This window comes from Gossypium hirsutum, chromosome A08, assembly GCF_007990345.1.
Source record: "Gossypium hirsutum isolate 1008001.06 chromosome A08, Gossypium_hirsutum_v2.1, whole genome shotgun sequence".
NCBI lineage: Eukaryota > Viridiplantae > Streptophyta > Magnoliopsida > Malvales > Malvaceae > Gossypium > Gossypium hirsutum.
Genome location: NC_053431.1, coordinates 51,373,002 through 51,388,380, shown reverse-complemented (window position 1 = coordinate 51,388,380; position 15,379 = coordinate 51,373,002). Strand labels below are relative to the sequence as shown.

The window sequence follows — 15,379 nt, the reverse complement described above, 5'->3', positions numbered from 1 at the left end:
AACTTTTAATAGAATATGTATCGACTTTAGCTTATTTTTCGAGTTTGGGTTTGGATGGGATGAAGTTTTGGATTTGGATTTGAGCTTTCTGAAATTGGGGTTTGTTTATCGCCTCTACTTCTAACAGCAGAACCAGATTGAAACCACATTTGCTTGAGCTTTGCTCTGTTTGTTGGTCGACTGAATGGGAAGGAATTAGGATATTTTAGTCCCTGTAGTGGCATGTGGTCTTTAAGTTGCCATTTTATATTTGAAACCACTTTTAAGGTTGTGTTGTTGTATAGGTTCAATCTCTGAAATACAAGCAACACGCAAAGATGGAGGTGTCATTGGTAACTTCATTGCAAGGTCAAGGTTGAGCTCAGATGTTCCTGCTCCGCCCAGCAACACTGCTGTAGGAGGAAAAGCATCTCTTTTGCCAAAACGTACTCCTGTCTCTGAGAGGGAAATCGAGGCTATTCTGGTAAGTAAATTTGATCTCCTGACAAGCTGCCTCTCATCATCGTAAATGCAGCTAATCTTTTCGAAATTCAAATCTCAACCTCTACAATCTCCTCTTATTCGTGAACTTCCACTTTTTAAATACCAAATTAAGGCCTAGAGATGATTCTAACATGCATTAAATCTTACCACCTTGCAGTTAGGCGCCTGCTTCTGAATTTTCAGCTGTCAAAGCTAGCTTTCCCGAAGCTCGAAATAAAATTTCTGATCTGTTATATTTCTCCAATCTTAGTTCTCTGATATGTAAAGAACTGTTTACTGAAGTTTAAAAAGCACAAAAGAATCAAAATTGGTCTTAAAAAACCATTGTGGGATGAGACTTCATTCTCAGTGAAATAATATGTTGAAACTCTTTCTATTTCGACTCTGTTTGATCTTCTAAGTATTATTCCTTCCTATGCAGCAACTATGAAGTACCACTCAAATACCTGGGTTAATATTATTAACACGTTAAAATAGAATAAATACAAAAGAAATACAGGATTTATCAGTTCTATATTTTAGGCATCATACTGCTAAGCTGCAAACCTTAAAACATGCTGGTTAAAACATCCCATCTGATTTATCCACAAGACGATGTTTAATTCCCCATGGAAGCTGTTTGAGCGCATTTTCGAAAACAATGAAGATCACCTTTTGGTGCCATCAACAGCAGTGAGGTATTTGTCAACTTGTGCAGCTGCTTGCCTTCCCTCTGAGACTGCGCACACAACTAATGATTGACCTCGTCGACAATCTCCGGCTGCAAACACTCCTACCACATTGGTTGCGAAACGCTCAAACTCTGCCTTAAAAGTTTGATCGGTTGTCTTGCTCCACACCTAGCTTCTCTGCCACCGTCTGTTAAAAGAAAAAAACAAATTACATACAATAGCTGGATCTTGAATGGTTCAATGAATTAACAATGCTGTTCCCGTTTTTAATATTTGTAAAAGTTTTAATACTCACCGACTCAGGCCCAAGGAAACCCATGGCAAGCAGGACTAGGTCAGCCTCGATTATTTCCTCGGAGCCCTCAACTTCCTTGAATTGAAACTTCCCACTGGCATCCTTTTCCCAATACACACGTATCACCTCTAGCCCTTTCACAGCTCCATTCTCATCTCCCACGAACCTCTTTGTCAAAACCTCAGACGATCTTGGGTCTTTTCCAAATTTGGCTGCAGCTTCTTGGTGCCCATAGTCTACACGGAATATCCGAGGCCACTGCAATTCCAACCACCAGTGGAAACAAACGCATAAGATCAAATATTCCACTTCAAATGCTATTCCATGTAGCATCTTAATACATTTTGGTTGTCCACAAAGATTAAGCAAAAAAGGAAAATGAAAATAAATAAAATAAAAGACAATTTCTGTCATCATTATTAGTCTAATACGAGTTTTCATTTCACATCCGAAGCTATAGCTTATAATTTGATAAAAGTATTATGGAGGTGTTTGTATTAAGAGCTAGATTGAATTGTCTTCTTTAAATTAATCCTTATAAATCAAATTAAAGAACAAATTAATCATTTCTATAAAAAATTTAATCTATTTATACTATTAAAAATTGGTACTGTTGACAAAATAACTAATAATGACATTTGACGTGCTACGTATACATCATGCTGATGAATATGAACTAATTTTTAACTACAGAAATGAATAAAAATTTTAACAAAAAGACTAATTCACTTTTTAATCCAATGTACAAGGACTAATTTGTCTATTTTTAGAATAAAGAAGATAACCTGTGGCCAGGAATTGCCAGGAGCTCTACTTTGTGGGGGCCGAGGAAGCAACTCTAGGTTCACAATGCTACTACATCCATGGCGGATGGATGTCCCTATGCAATCTGTACCAGTGTCACCTCCACCAATGACCACTACTTTTTTGCCCTTAGCAGATATATAGTGACCATCTCGGAGATTGCTATCCAGCAAGCTTTTAGTGTTTGCATGAAGGAATTCCATCACAAAATGAACACCGGATAACTGCCGCCCTGGAACAGCAAGGTCCCTGCATCAGGCAGATAAGTGCATTAAATTATTCAACCATAAAAAATAATGAATATCAAGTACTGACTATCTAAAGTTATAGTTTTCTTTGGGGCTAATCAATCCACCATCATCTGATTGTGGAGACAATAAAGAACTCAAAAAAAAAAAAAAGCTATTAGAAAAGAAATGAAAAACATCTCCTAAGATTATCACTAATCAACAGCTTTCTTCCCTCTAATATTTACCTGGGTTTTGTGGCTCCAACTGCCAAAAAAATGGCATCATTATCCTCTCGTAGCCGGTCAAGGGAGTAGGACGGGTCAACTCCAACATCTGCATTGACCACGAATTTAACTCCTTCATCAGCCATAATGTTAACCCGCCGCTGAACGATATTCACCTTGTCAGTCTTCATGTTAGGGACTCCATACATCATAAGCCCCCCAATTCTATCGGCATGCTCATACACAGTCACCGAGTGACCCATTCTGTTCAGCTGATCAGCAGTAGCCAAACCAGCTGGTCCGCTTCCAACAATAGCTATGGTTTTGCTGTGGTCATATTTTCAAGTCATACTCTTTAGTAAATGCTTAAACTTCAAAAATACATCAATCTTGCAATGCAGCACGCATCTCAACTGAACCTTGCCCAGGAACTGATTTTTAAATGTGAATACCACTAACGAAATTCAAATGTAGTGGTTTGAAGTGAACAAGTGTAGAAATAACATAGCCTTCTAGATAGGAAAAAACAGGGCCATACCCTGTTCTCTTGAGAGGAGATCGTGGCACCATCCACCCTTCCTCAAATGCCTTGTCTATGATAGAACATTCAATTCTTTTGATGGACACAGGGTTCTCAATAATACCCACAACGCATGACCCTTCACATGGTGCAGGGCATACTCGGCCAGTGAACCCCGGGAAGTTAGTTGTCTCTAGAAGACGATCCAGTGCTTCACGCCACCTGTTTTGGTACACTAGCTCATTGAATTCTGGTATTTTGTTTCCAAGAGGGCATCCAGAGTTCTCCTGCATTTTAGATTCATCTTTCGTTCAATTCAGTTTCCAAAATGATGAACAAGAGTAAAAAACAGTAATACCTGACGGCGGAAAGGAGTACCACAGTCCATGCAGCGAGCAGACTGCGTTTTCAGAACTGGGCCAGGTCTTGATTCCTCAATGACCTCCTTCCAGTCATTCATCCGAACATTAGGATCCCTATATTGAACACCTTCACGATCATAAGCAACAAAACCACGATTTTTCACAGCATCTGAAACCTGAGTAGGCTTCTTGACTGGTTCAGCCTCTACTTTCTACAAATTCCACGAAGTCAAATTAGTATGTAAAAATACATATAGCGAAGGGTAACAACAGGATAGTATGTTGAAAATAGTGAAAACATTTGGAAATAAGTTGACACAAAAGTTCAAAATAAAGAATGCAAAAGAAATGGGGAAAGAAGAAAAGAGGAAGAAGGCAGGTTTACCTCACCAACAGGAATTTTAATTAAAAAAAATCTTCAATCGGAAAATGTGGAAAGAGTTGCCCATTCAAGAAGCAAAAGCATAGACCGTTTAAAGAGATATGACTTAAAAAAGAACAGATAATACATACTTGACTTGCTTTCTCATTCAAGGATGCATCCAACTTTTTGAGTTGTTCAAAAGCATCTTTTTCCACCAACTCCACCTCAGCTTCATTTTCAGCGCGTTCAAGTGCCTCCTTGGAGGCTTCTTCATCTTTCATCTTTGCTAGAACAGGCTTGTAATCCCTGGGGAAGACTTTAATGAATTTGGGCAGAAGATTCTCAAGGTCAGCAACTACTTCTCTGGCTAACTGGCTATTTGTATGACGTTGATGATGCTGAATCATCGTTCTAAGAGTAAAAATATCCTCTTCTTCTTCAACTTTATCAAGGTCTACTAGCTCAGGATTGCATCAAGATTCAAATTTCCCATCCAAATCAAAGACATAAGCGATACCACCACTCATACCTACAGCAAAATTCCTGCCAGTTTTCCCAAGCACAACAACGATCCCACCTCTCATGTACTCACAACCATGATCACCAACACCTTCTACAGCTGCTTTGGCACTTGAATTACGAACACAAAATCTTTCTGCTGTTGTTCCATTGAAATATGCTTCCCCAGTAATAACTTTTAGAGAGCCACATTACCAATTACTACGTTTTCCTTAGGATAAAAATGACTTCCTTTTGGAGGATAAACAACAATTCTGCCACCTGATAATCCTTTTCCAACATAATCATTGTTATCACCCTCAAGTTCCAGCGTCATAACATGGCACAGGAAAGCTCCCAGGCTCTATCCTGCGCTTCCAAAGAGTTTGATATGAATCATACCAACAGGAAGTCCTGCCAGATGGTAACGCTTAGTAACTTCATGGCTAAGCATTGTTTCAACTACACGGTCCACATTGTGTATTGGTATTTCAATGTATACAGGAAGGCCTTTCTCTAGAGCAGGTTTAGATAGCTCTATTAGCTTTTGGTCCAAAGCCATATCCAAGCCATGATCCTGTTTCTGAATGCAATATTGAGCAGCTTCAGGGCGAATGTCAGCAGTAGGTCTGAGAAGCAAGGAGAGGTCAATATTCTGAAGCTTCTCATTATCACTAAGGACTTCCTTATCAACTTCAAGCATATCTGACCGGCCAACCATCTCATTAAGTGTTCGGAAACCAAGTTGAGACATTATCTGTCTGACCTTGTTAAAGTTGGCCTCCATGCAGCACATGCAGCCAAAGAGCAGCACATGCACTCGAGCCATGCATGCAGCAGCTAAAGTTCGATGATGCTGTCCAATTTGAATTTGTTTTGATACTTCAAGTCATATTTTGTAACTTAGTTGAATTTGAACTTAGTAGGTGAAGTACTTGATGTAATTTTGTTGACATTTGAGCTGATAAATCAGCTTTACAAAGTGTACAAGTTAATTTAACAAGTTTCAATGTATTTTAGTGTTGTTAGGTGGATGTTTAGGTGAATTTGACTTCTAATAACCAGCTTATGTCTGGTATATGTAATGGCATTATGCCAAAGTTCATTTTTCAATGAAAAATTTATCAGATTTCCTTCTATAACCTCTCCATTTTTCTTTGTTTTTGTTTCTTTAGCAAGTCTCGAGCCTTGTTTCTCAAGTCTAAGCTGAACTTGCTTGCTTATAGTTCATAACACCAACAATTGGTATATAGAGCTATAATCTCAGTGGACCTGTTATATTTTTAACTTCAAAATTGATGGCTTCATCAGGCTTTTCACCAGCTGCACCACCAGTCTTTAATAAAGAGGGCTATCATATATGTGTGGTCAAAATGAAGACCTACCTGCAGGCATTCGACCTATGGGAGGTGGTCAACTCAGATGTTGAACCAACACCACTTAGAGCTAATCTAACAGTGACTCAGATTAGGCAGCATGCTGATGAAAGGACAAAGAGGCATAAGGCCATGTCTTGCATCCAAAATTGTGTGTATGATGTGATCTTCACAAGGATCATGACTTGTGAGACACTGAAATAGACCTGGGATAGATTGAAGGAGGAGTTCCAAGGGACTGAGAGAACAAGGCAACAACAGCTATTGAATTTGAGAAGGGATTTCGAGAACTTGAAGACGAAGGAGGAAGAAACTGTCAAGAAGTATTCAGATAGGATTATGGCTGCGGTAAATAGCATAAGGCTCTTTGGAGAGCATTTTAGTGAAGCAAGAATAGTGGAGAAGGTGATCTTAACCTTACCTGAGAGGTATGAGGCAAAAATATCTTTCCTCGAAGACTCAAGGGACCTGACCAGCATCTTATTGACAGAGTTGATCAATGCTCTTTATGCACAAGAGCAAAGAAGAGTCAACAGACTGGAGGAGCACCAAAAAGGTGCCTTCCAAGCCAAAACCAAACCTACCTCAAGCACCTCTGCCTACAAAGGCAAAAAGACTTGGAGATAAAAGCCTAATTCAGATGCTGCAAGAAGAATGGATCAACCCTGCAGGCATTGCATAAGGCCTGGTCATCCAGAAGCCAATTGCTGGTTTAGACCAGATGTGCAGTGCCAATACTGCAAAAAGATGGGCCATGTTGAAAAGGTTTGCAAAAGCAAGGGCAGACCAAGGCAAAATCAACTACAACAGCCAAAGGTTGAAGCTCAAGTAGTAGAAGAAAGTAGTGACCATGAGGAGCAAGTCTTTGTAGTTTCATGCTCAGCTGCTAAGGAGAAGGCCACAAAAGGATGGCTTATAGATAGTGGTTGCACAAATCACATGACACTAGATGCTTCAATCTTCAAGTCAGTTAATAGAAGCTTCAAAACAAAGGTGAAGGTAGGAAATGACCACTTCATCAAGGTAGAAGGCAAGTGAAATGTGTTGATTAGCACTCCCATAGGTAACAAGCTAGTTTCAAATGTTCTTTTGGTACCTGAAATTGAAAGAAACCTACTCAGCATAGCTCATTTGCTTAAGAAGGACTATACTGTGGTGTTCAAAGGCAAGGACTGCCAAATTAGTGATCCAAGTGGATCCAAACTCATGACAATAACCATGATAGATAAAAACTTTATTGTTGACTGGAACAAAGCCTCAGACTCAGCTTATACAGCTTCTATTGATGAATCTAAGCTATGGTATCAAATGTTTAGCCATGCCAACTTCAGATCTATGGTTCAGATGGTCAGGGAGGATTTGGTTGAAGTTTTCACTAACTCAGTTGAAAAAGAAGAGGTTTGTGAGGTATGTCAGCTAGGAAAACAGGCCAAGTTGCCATTTCCTTCAAACATGGCCTGGAGAGCCTCAGAAAGGCTGCAGTTTGTGCACACTGATGTGTGTGGCCCCATGAAGACTCAGTCATTGAATGGCATCAGGTATTTCATTCTTTTTATTAATGATTATTCTAAATACTATTGGATTTACTTCTTGAAGCACAAGTTAGAGGTAGCTTCTGTGTTTTGGAAGTTCAAGGCTGCTGTAGAAACTAAAATGTAATGGCCTAAATTCAAGGTTATCGGAACAATGGTTTCGTAACCATAGATCCGATTTAAAGAGAAATTTATTTCAATATTTTTTCTTGAAAATTGATATGATAGGAAAATCGTATGAAAATATTGATAGGAAAATTTTATCGATTTAGTGATTAGTTAGAAAAAAAAAATTATTGAAGAAATTGGGTAAAATAAGGTATCGGGACCTCTATCTCGTAAAACCGAGTCAAAAATAATTTTATAAATATTTATGAAATGTTATTAATGTGGTCTTAAAATTTCGTTAGGGAATTTTAATGTTTGGGTAGTCAATTAAATGAAAAGGACTAAATTGTAATAGGTGTAAAAGTTGCTAGAGTATTAAATAGCTTAAGAGTCTAATGAGAAAGGATTTAAAAGGCAATTAGACCCAAAATTTATTTGGGCTGGACAGCAAGCGTATGAAATCAGCAGAAAAATTGATAAATTAAGGGTAAAATTGGAATATTGCAAAATTAACTAAATAAAACTAGGTCTAAATAGGAAATATCTAGATTTCTCTTGATTTCTCTTCAATTCCAGTAGCTAAAAACGCCATAGGAGGGTTATATAAGCTGGTATTTCATAATTTTTACACCAAGTGAGTTAATCCTTGCCTTTTTCTTGTAATTTTTGTGTTTCTAAGACTTTTACAACTAGGTCCTACTATTAAATTCATTAGTTTTTGATTTCATGGATGAAATTGAAAGTCACCATGGTTGAGTGCTGTAAGTTTATGATGAAATAGAATGAAATTAAAGCTTTAATTTGTTTATGAGATGATTTTATTAGGCAATTTCAATGGAAATTGATTTTTAGGACCTAATTGTGAAAATGTTTGGAATTAAAGTCTATTGCTGAAATTCTGATTCCTAAAGGTTGTAAACTAGTTTAAGGTGATAGAATAAAATTTTAATTGAGAAAAATCAGCTCAATTGAGAGGTTAATTGAGTAGGGACGAAATTATCATTTATTAAAAGCTTAGGGGAAAAATGGTAATAAACAGCTTGCACTAAAACAGTTTGGACAGCAGCAGTAGACTAACTTTGAAAAATCACCAAAAATTTTAGGAATCGAATTAGAAGATGAAAAAAATATGGAATTAAATCTTATTGAGTCTAGTTTCTCATAGAAGAAATATTGTAAGCAATGGATTTGTAAATTTTTAGATATAATGAATTTTGTGAGACAAGGTCAGAATGAATTTGGGTTCCCCTGTTCTGACTTTGAAAAATTATAAAAAATTGAATAAAAATAATTATGGACATAAATTTATATGTATAGAATTATGAATGAGTCTATTTTTAATAGAAACAAACGAGAACATCATTTGAATTCTTTATAAAGAGATAATTTATTTTTAGTGAAGAAGGGTCAGAACTGTTAGACAACAGAACAAGGGTGACTTTGAAGAATAAACTGTACTGATTGGCTAAACAAAAAATTCTGAAATTTTTATGGTAAAAATATATATGAGTCTAGTTTCAGGAAAAATTAACGGATCTTAATTTTGAGTTCCGTACCTCAAGTTATAAATAATTTAGTGACTATGACTCAAGTAGACAGCTTTGAATGAACTATAAATAATAGTTGAATTATAGAGAATGTTGCATATGAACATGAAATGTATTAAATTGATAATTAAATTTATTTATTTAGATCCAGAAGATTCAAATACGAAGCTAGATCGAGGAAAGGAAAAAGTTCGGGATTAGTATATTTTTACTGTTTACAAACAAGTATCAAGGTAAGTTCGTGTAACTTGAATTATATTCTTAAATGCTTGAGATTGTATGTTATTGATGTGAATATGATTTGAATGTTCATTGTATGAAAATGAATGAAACATTGATATGTTTGATAAAATGGGAAGAAATCCCGTTTGAATGAAATTCGATGGATCTCTGAAAAGGAATTGACGGTAAAAAGGATCTAGCCCGGACGGGTGATCCTATCTTGATATAGCCCTCCCGAAGAATATGTGTAAAATGGATTTAGCCCGGACGGGTAATCCGAATTAGGATCTGAGTTTAGCTTAGACTGGTAATTCAGATCCAAGCTCATTAGAGTAATTGTCGTTGCAGGGGATTTAGCCTGGACTGGTAATCCCGACAATACTCTATGAGTTTATATTGCAGGGGATTTAGCCTGGACTGGTAATCCCGCTGCAAGGTTGAGGTTCGCGGCAGTGTGCTCTTTGAAATGGATATGTGCGCACATGAATATGAATTGACGGACCCGGAATTGTACAATAAATGTGTACCTCTGAAAATCCATTGAAATTCCAATAAATTCAACGGGATAAATATGGAAAAATAACAAGGAAATGGAAATCATGGTATTGACGAGCTCATCAATCATGGTATATGTATTATTGATACATGGAAATTATTGTACTAACTTGAATGTTGAGTTTGTGCATATTAGGGTAATAATGCATTGAATGGATATATGGATGTTTATTGTATTGTATTGAAAATATTAGGTAAGTATAATTCTTGTTACATGAGCTTACTAAGCACAAAGTGCTTACCCCGTTTCCTTTTTCCCTGTTTTGTAGTGTTAAAAGCTCGGAGGTCGGATTTGGTTGGAGACACATCACACTATCAACCTCAGGATTTCGGTATATAAAGAAACTTTATTTTGGAAATCAATGGCATGTATAAGCTAACAAAGTAAATGTTAACGTGAAATGAATGTAAAGTTAGCCATTAGTATGGTTAACAAACCTGGTTATAGATATGTGATGACGTTATCTTATATAAATGCATGAATCTATCATGAAAATATGTTGAATTGATTTGGTTGATGTGGATTGGTCTCGATTTAATATTACAGGGAAGGTTAGATATTTATAAAAGGGCTATATTGAATATAAAAAAAAAATTAATTCGTAAACTCCGGTAATGCCTCGTACCCTATTCTGACAATGAATACGGGTAGGGGTATTACATTTATTGGTATCAGAGCTACGGATTAGCCGGTTCTAGGACCGATGTAGCAAATACGGGATTAGCTATACATGCCATTTAAATTATTATTGATAGTGTGATATCTCCTAACCATTTAAAATGTGTTTTTCTTATAGTAATGTCATCCGACCGAGCTCAATTTGAGGAAGCTGGGAGTCATGCTCCGGCTTCAGTACAAAGAGAAGAAACTAGCAGTAGAAGGCCCGAGACAGAGGGTCGAGGAGAGGAGGCAAAAACAGTCTTCTTTCAAATGATGAATGAATGATTTAATCAATACTTAAAAACTAACCCTGTAGTGCAGCAAGTTCGAGCTCCCCCTCCTGCTCCTCCACTGGTTCCTGAGATCCCACAAGGTACAGGTACTGAATCTGTCAGAAAAGGGAAAGCTCCAGTAGATAAAATTCAAAAATATGGGGCCGAAGAATTTCGAGCAGCAGTTGATGATGATTCCTAACGGGCTGAATTCTGGTTAGAAAACACTACTCGGGTTCTGGAAGAATTATCTTGTACACCAGAAGAATGTCTGAAATGTGCCGTCTCACTGCTAAAAGATATAGCTTACCATTGGTGGAATACTAAAGCTTCAGTTGTTCCGAAAGAAGAAATTACATGGGAATTCTTTCAGACCGAGTTCAGAAAAAAATATATCAGCCAGAGGTTCCTTGACCAGAAAAGAAAAGAATTTCTTGAGCTGAAATAGGGCAATAGATCAGTATCTGAATATGAAAGAGAATTTGTTCGGTTGAGTAAATATGCTCGAGAATGGGTACAGTCAGAAGCTGAAATGTGCAAACGATTCGAAGAAGGGTTGAATGAAGACATTAAGTTACTGATCGGAATTCTTGAAATTTGAGAGTTTGCTACATTGGCAGAGAGAGCTTATAAAGTAGAAGAATTGAGCAAAGAAAAGAAACAGGCTGAGAGGGAAGCTCAAATTTTTAGTAAAAGACCGATGGGAAAATCCCAGTTTTCTGCTTCAAAGAAATTGAAGAAATATCAGGATCGTTCTACTTCAGCCATTGGGTATTCGGGCAAAGAGCGAGGTTCTCAACGCACTAATCCAAGGCCCTCTACTCCATCAGTGACCAGTGTTGGCAGTGTTGGCACTCCTAAGCCGAGATGCTAGTACTGTAATAAAGCTCATTTTGGTGAATGCCGATTTAAGAGTGGGGCTTGTTACCGATGTGGTTCTTTTGACCATTTCCTCAGAGATTGTCCAGAAAGTGTTGAAAAAGAAGTTGAACATATATCGAAGCCAAGTAATCTAGTTTCGAGGGGCAGACCACCTCGACCATCCAGTAATGTCAGTGGTAGTCGAGGAGCTACAAAAGATACTATAGGTAGGCCTGAGGTACGATCACCTGCTAGGACATATGCCATTCGTGCTAGAGAAGATGCTTCAGCACCCGATGTTATTATTGGTACATTTTCTTTACTTGATACTGATATTACTGCATTGATTGATCCTGGTTCTACGCATTCATATATATGTGTTAAACTTGAAATTGTTAAAAAATTATCTGTTGAACCTACTGAATTTGTGGTTAAAGTCTCGAACCCCCTGGGCCAGTCTGTGTTAGTGGATAAAATTTGTAAAAATTTTCCACTGATGGTAAGAGGTTATTGTTTCCCGGCTGATTTGATGTTACTGCCATTTGATGAATTTGACGTGATATTGGGTGTGGATTGGTTAACCCAGCATGATGCGGTAGTAAATTGTAAACAAAAATATATTGTGCTAAAATGTCAGAATGGTGAGTTGCTCCGGGTTAAATCTGATCAGACAGAGGGGTTATCTGATATGATTTCAGTAATGGCAGCACAGAGGTATGTCAAAAAGGGGTATGATGCTTACTTGGCTTATGTACTCGACACCAAGGTATCTGAGTCAAAGATACAGGCAGTTCCAGTGGTATGTGAATTTTTCGATGTGTTTCCAGAAGAATTACCAGGATTGCCACCAGAAAGAGAAGTGGAATTTTCTATAGATTTGATTCTGGGAACTACTCCGATCTCCATAGCTCCGTACCGGATGGCTCCTATAGAATTAAAAGAGTTAAAGACACAATTGCAAGAGCTTGTTGACAGGGGTTTTGTCCGACCGAGTCATTCACCTTGGGGTGCTCCGGTTCTGTTTGTGAAGAAGAAAGATGGGTTTTTGAGATTGTGTATCAACTACCGGCAGCTTAATAAAGTAACCATAAAGAATAAGTACCCGTTACCCCGGATTGATGATTTATTTGATCAGTTGAAAGGTGCTACTATGTTTTCAAAGATTGATCTTCGATCAGGTTACTATCAGTTACGGGTAAAGGAGTCAGATGTGCCAAAAATAGCCTTTAGAACCAGGTACGAGCATTATGAGTTTCTAGTTATGCCGTTTGGGCTAACTAATGCACCTGCAGTATTCATGGATTTGATGAACCAGATATTCAAACCGTACTTAGACATATTTGTAGTAGTATTCATTGATGATATTTTGGTTTATTCTCGGGATGAAGAAGAACATGCAGAACATTTGAGAATTGTGTTGCAAATTCTACGAGAGAAGCAGTTGTATGCTAAATTCAGTAAATGTGAATTTTGGCTTCGAGAAGTGGGTTTTCTTGGACACATTGTATCTGCCAAAGGCATCAGGGTAGATCCAAGTAAAATCTCAGCTATCGTCAATTGGAGTCCACCGAAGAATGTATCTGAAGTTAGAAGTTTCTTGGGTTTAGCTGGTTATTATCAGAGATTTGTACAGGGATTCTCTACGATAGCTTCTCCAATGACTCGATTATTGCAGAAAGATGTAAAGTTCGAGTGGACTGATGAATGTCAACAAAGTTTCAACCGATTGAAAGACCTATTAACGAAAGCACCTGTATTAGTGCAGCCTGAACCGGGTAAGGAATTTGTTATTTACAGTGATGCCTTATTAAATGGTTTAGGTTGTGTTTTGATGCAAGAAGGTAAAGTAATAGCCTATGCTTCAAGACAACTTAAACCACATGAAAGAAATTACCCAGTACATGATCTTGAATTAGCTGCTATTGTATTTGCGCTGAAGATATGGCGGCATTACTTGTACGGTGAGAAATGTCATATTTATACTGATCATAAAAGCTTGAAATATTTGATGACACAGAAAGATTTGAATTTGAGACAGCGCAGGTGGCTTAAACTAATAAAGGACTATGATTTGATTATTGATTACCATCCGGGTAAGGCTAATGTTGTAGCTGATGCTTTGAGCCAAAATTCTCTGTTTGCTTTACGAGCTATGAGTACCCAGTTATCATTGACTGATGATGGTTCAATCCTAGCTGAATTGAGAACTAAACCGACATTTTTACAGCAAATATGTGAAGCTCAGAAGAATGATGAGAAGTTACAGGTTAAACGGGCACAGTGTGAGTCAGGTAATGATTCTGAATTTCAGATTGGTTCTGATGATTGTTTATTATTCAGAGGTAGGCTATGTGTACCTCAGAATTCAGAGCTCATACAGAAGATTCTACGCGAGGCCCACAGTAGTACTATGTCTGTACATCCAGGGAGTAATAAAATGTATAATGATCTGAAAAAGATGTACTGGTGGTCGGGAATGAAACGTGATATCTCTGAGTTTGTATCAAGGTGTTTAATATGTCAACAAGTTAAAGCTGAACATCAGGTACCTTCGGGGTTACTTCAGCCAATTACTATACCGGAATGGAAATGGGAAAGAATCACTATGGATTTTGTATCGGGGCTACCTTTGTCTCCGAGGAAAAAAGATGTTATTTGGGTGATTGTTGATCGATTAACAAAGTCAGCTCACTTTATTTCGGTACGTATGGATTATTCTTTAGATAAACTAGCTGAACTGTACATATCTGAGATTGTCAGGTTACATGGAGTGCCTGTCTCCATTATATCAGATAGAGATCCCCGATTTACGTCTCGTTTCTGGGACAAATTGCAAGAAGCCTTGGGTACTCAGTTGTATTTCAGCACTGCATTTCATCCTCAGACAGATGGTCAATCTGAGCGTGTAATTCAAGTATTGGAAGATATGCTCCGATGTTGTATACTAGAGTTTGAAGGTAATTGGGAAAGGTATCTACCTTTGATTGAATTTGCTTACGATAACAGTTAGCAGTCTAGTATTAAAATGGCTCCGTATGAAGCTTTGTATGGTAGAAAATGTAGAACACCGTTATATTGGACAGAGCTCAGTGAAAGGAAGATACATGGGGTTGATTTGATCCGGGAAACAGAAGAAAAAGTAAAGGTTATTCGAGATAGTCTAAAAGCAGCTTCCGATCGTCAAAAATCATATGCTGACCTTAAGCGAAAAGAGATTGAATTTCAAGTCGGTGACAAGGTATTTCTGAAAGTGTCTCCTTGGAAGAAAGTTCTTCGATTCGGTCGAAAGGGTAAATTGAGTCCAAGATTTATCGGGCCCTATGAAATCATAGAAAGAATTGGACCGGTCGCTTATCGATTGGCATTACCACCGGAATTTGATAGAATCCATAATGTTTTTCATGTATCTATGTTACGACGATAACGATCAGATCCTTCACATGTTATTTCTCCGATAGAAGTAGAGATTCAACCGGATATGACTTACAGTGAAGAACCGGTCAAGATATTGGCACGGGAGACAAAAGAGCTTAGAAATAAGAAGATAAATTTGGTGAAAGTATTGTGGCAAAAGCACCGGATTGAGGAAGCAACCTGGGAACCGGAGGAGGCAATGAGGAAACAATACCCAAACCTCTTTACTGGTAAGATTTTCGAGGACGAAAATCCTTAAAAGGGGGGTAGAGTTGTAATGGCCTAAATTCAAGGTTATCGGAACAATGGTTTCGTAACCATAGATCCGATTTAAAGAGAAATTTATTTCAATATTTTTGCTTGAAAATTGATATGATAGG

At 37.7% G+C, this 15,379-nt stretch overlaps 1 pseudogene; it reads right to left on the bottom strand.

The window, feature by feature from the left end:
• Window positions 1-639: 639 nt before the first annotated feature.
• On the bottom strand, window positions 640-3,945 carry LOC107946696 (glutamate synthase [NADH], amyloplastic-like; annotated as a pseudogene).
• Window positions 3,946-15,379: the final 11,434 nt, after the last annotated feature.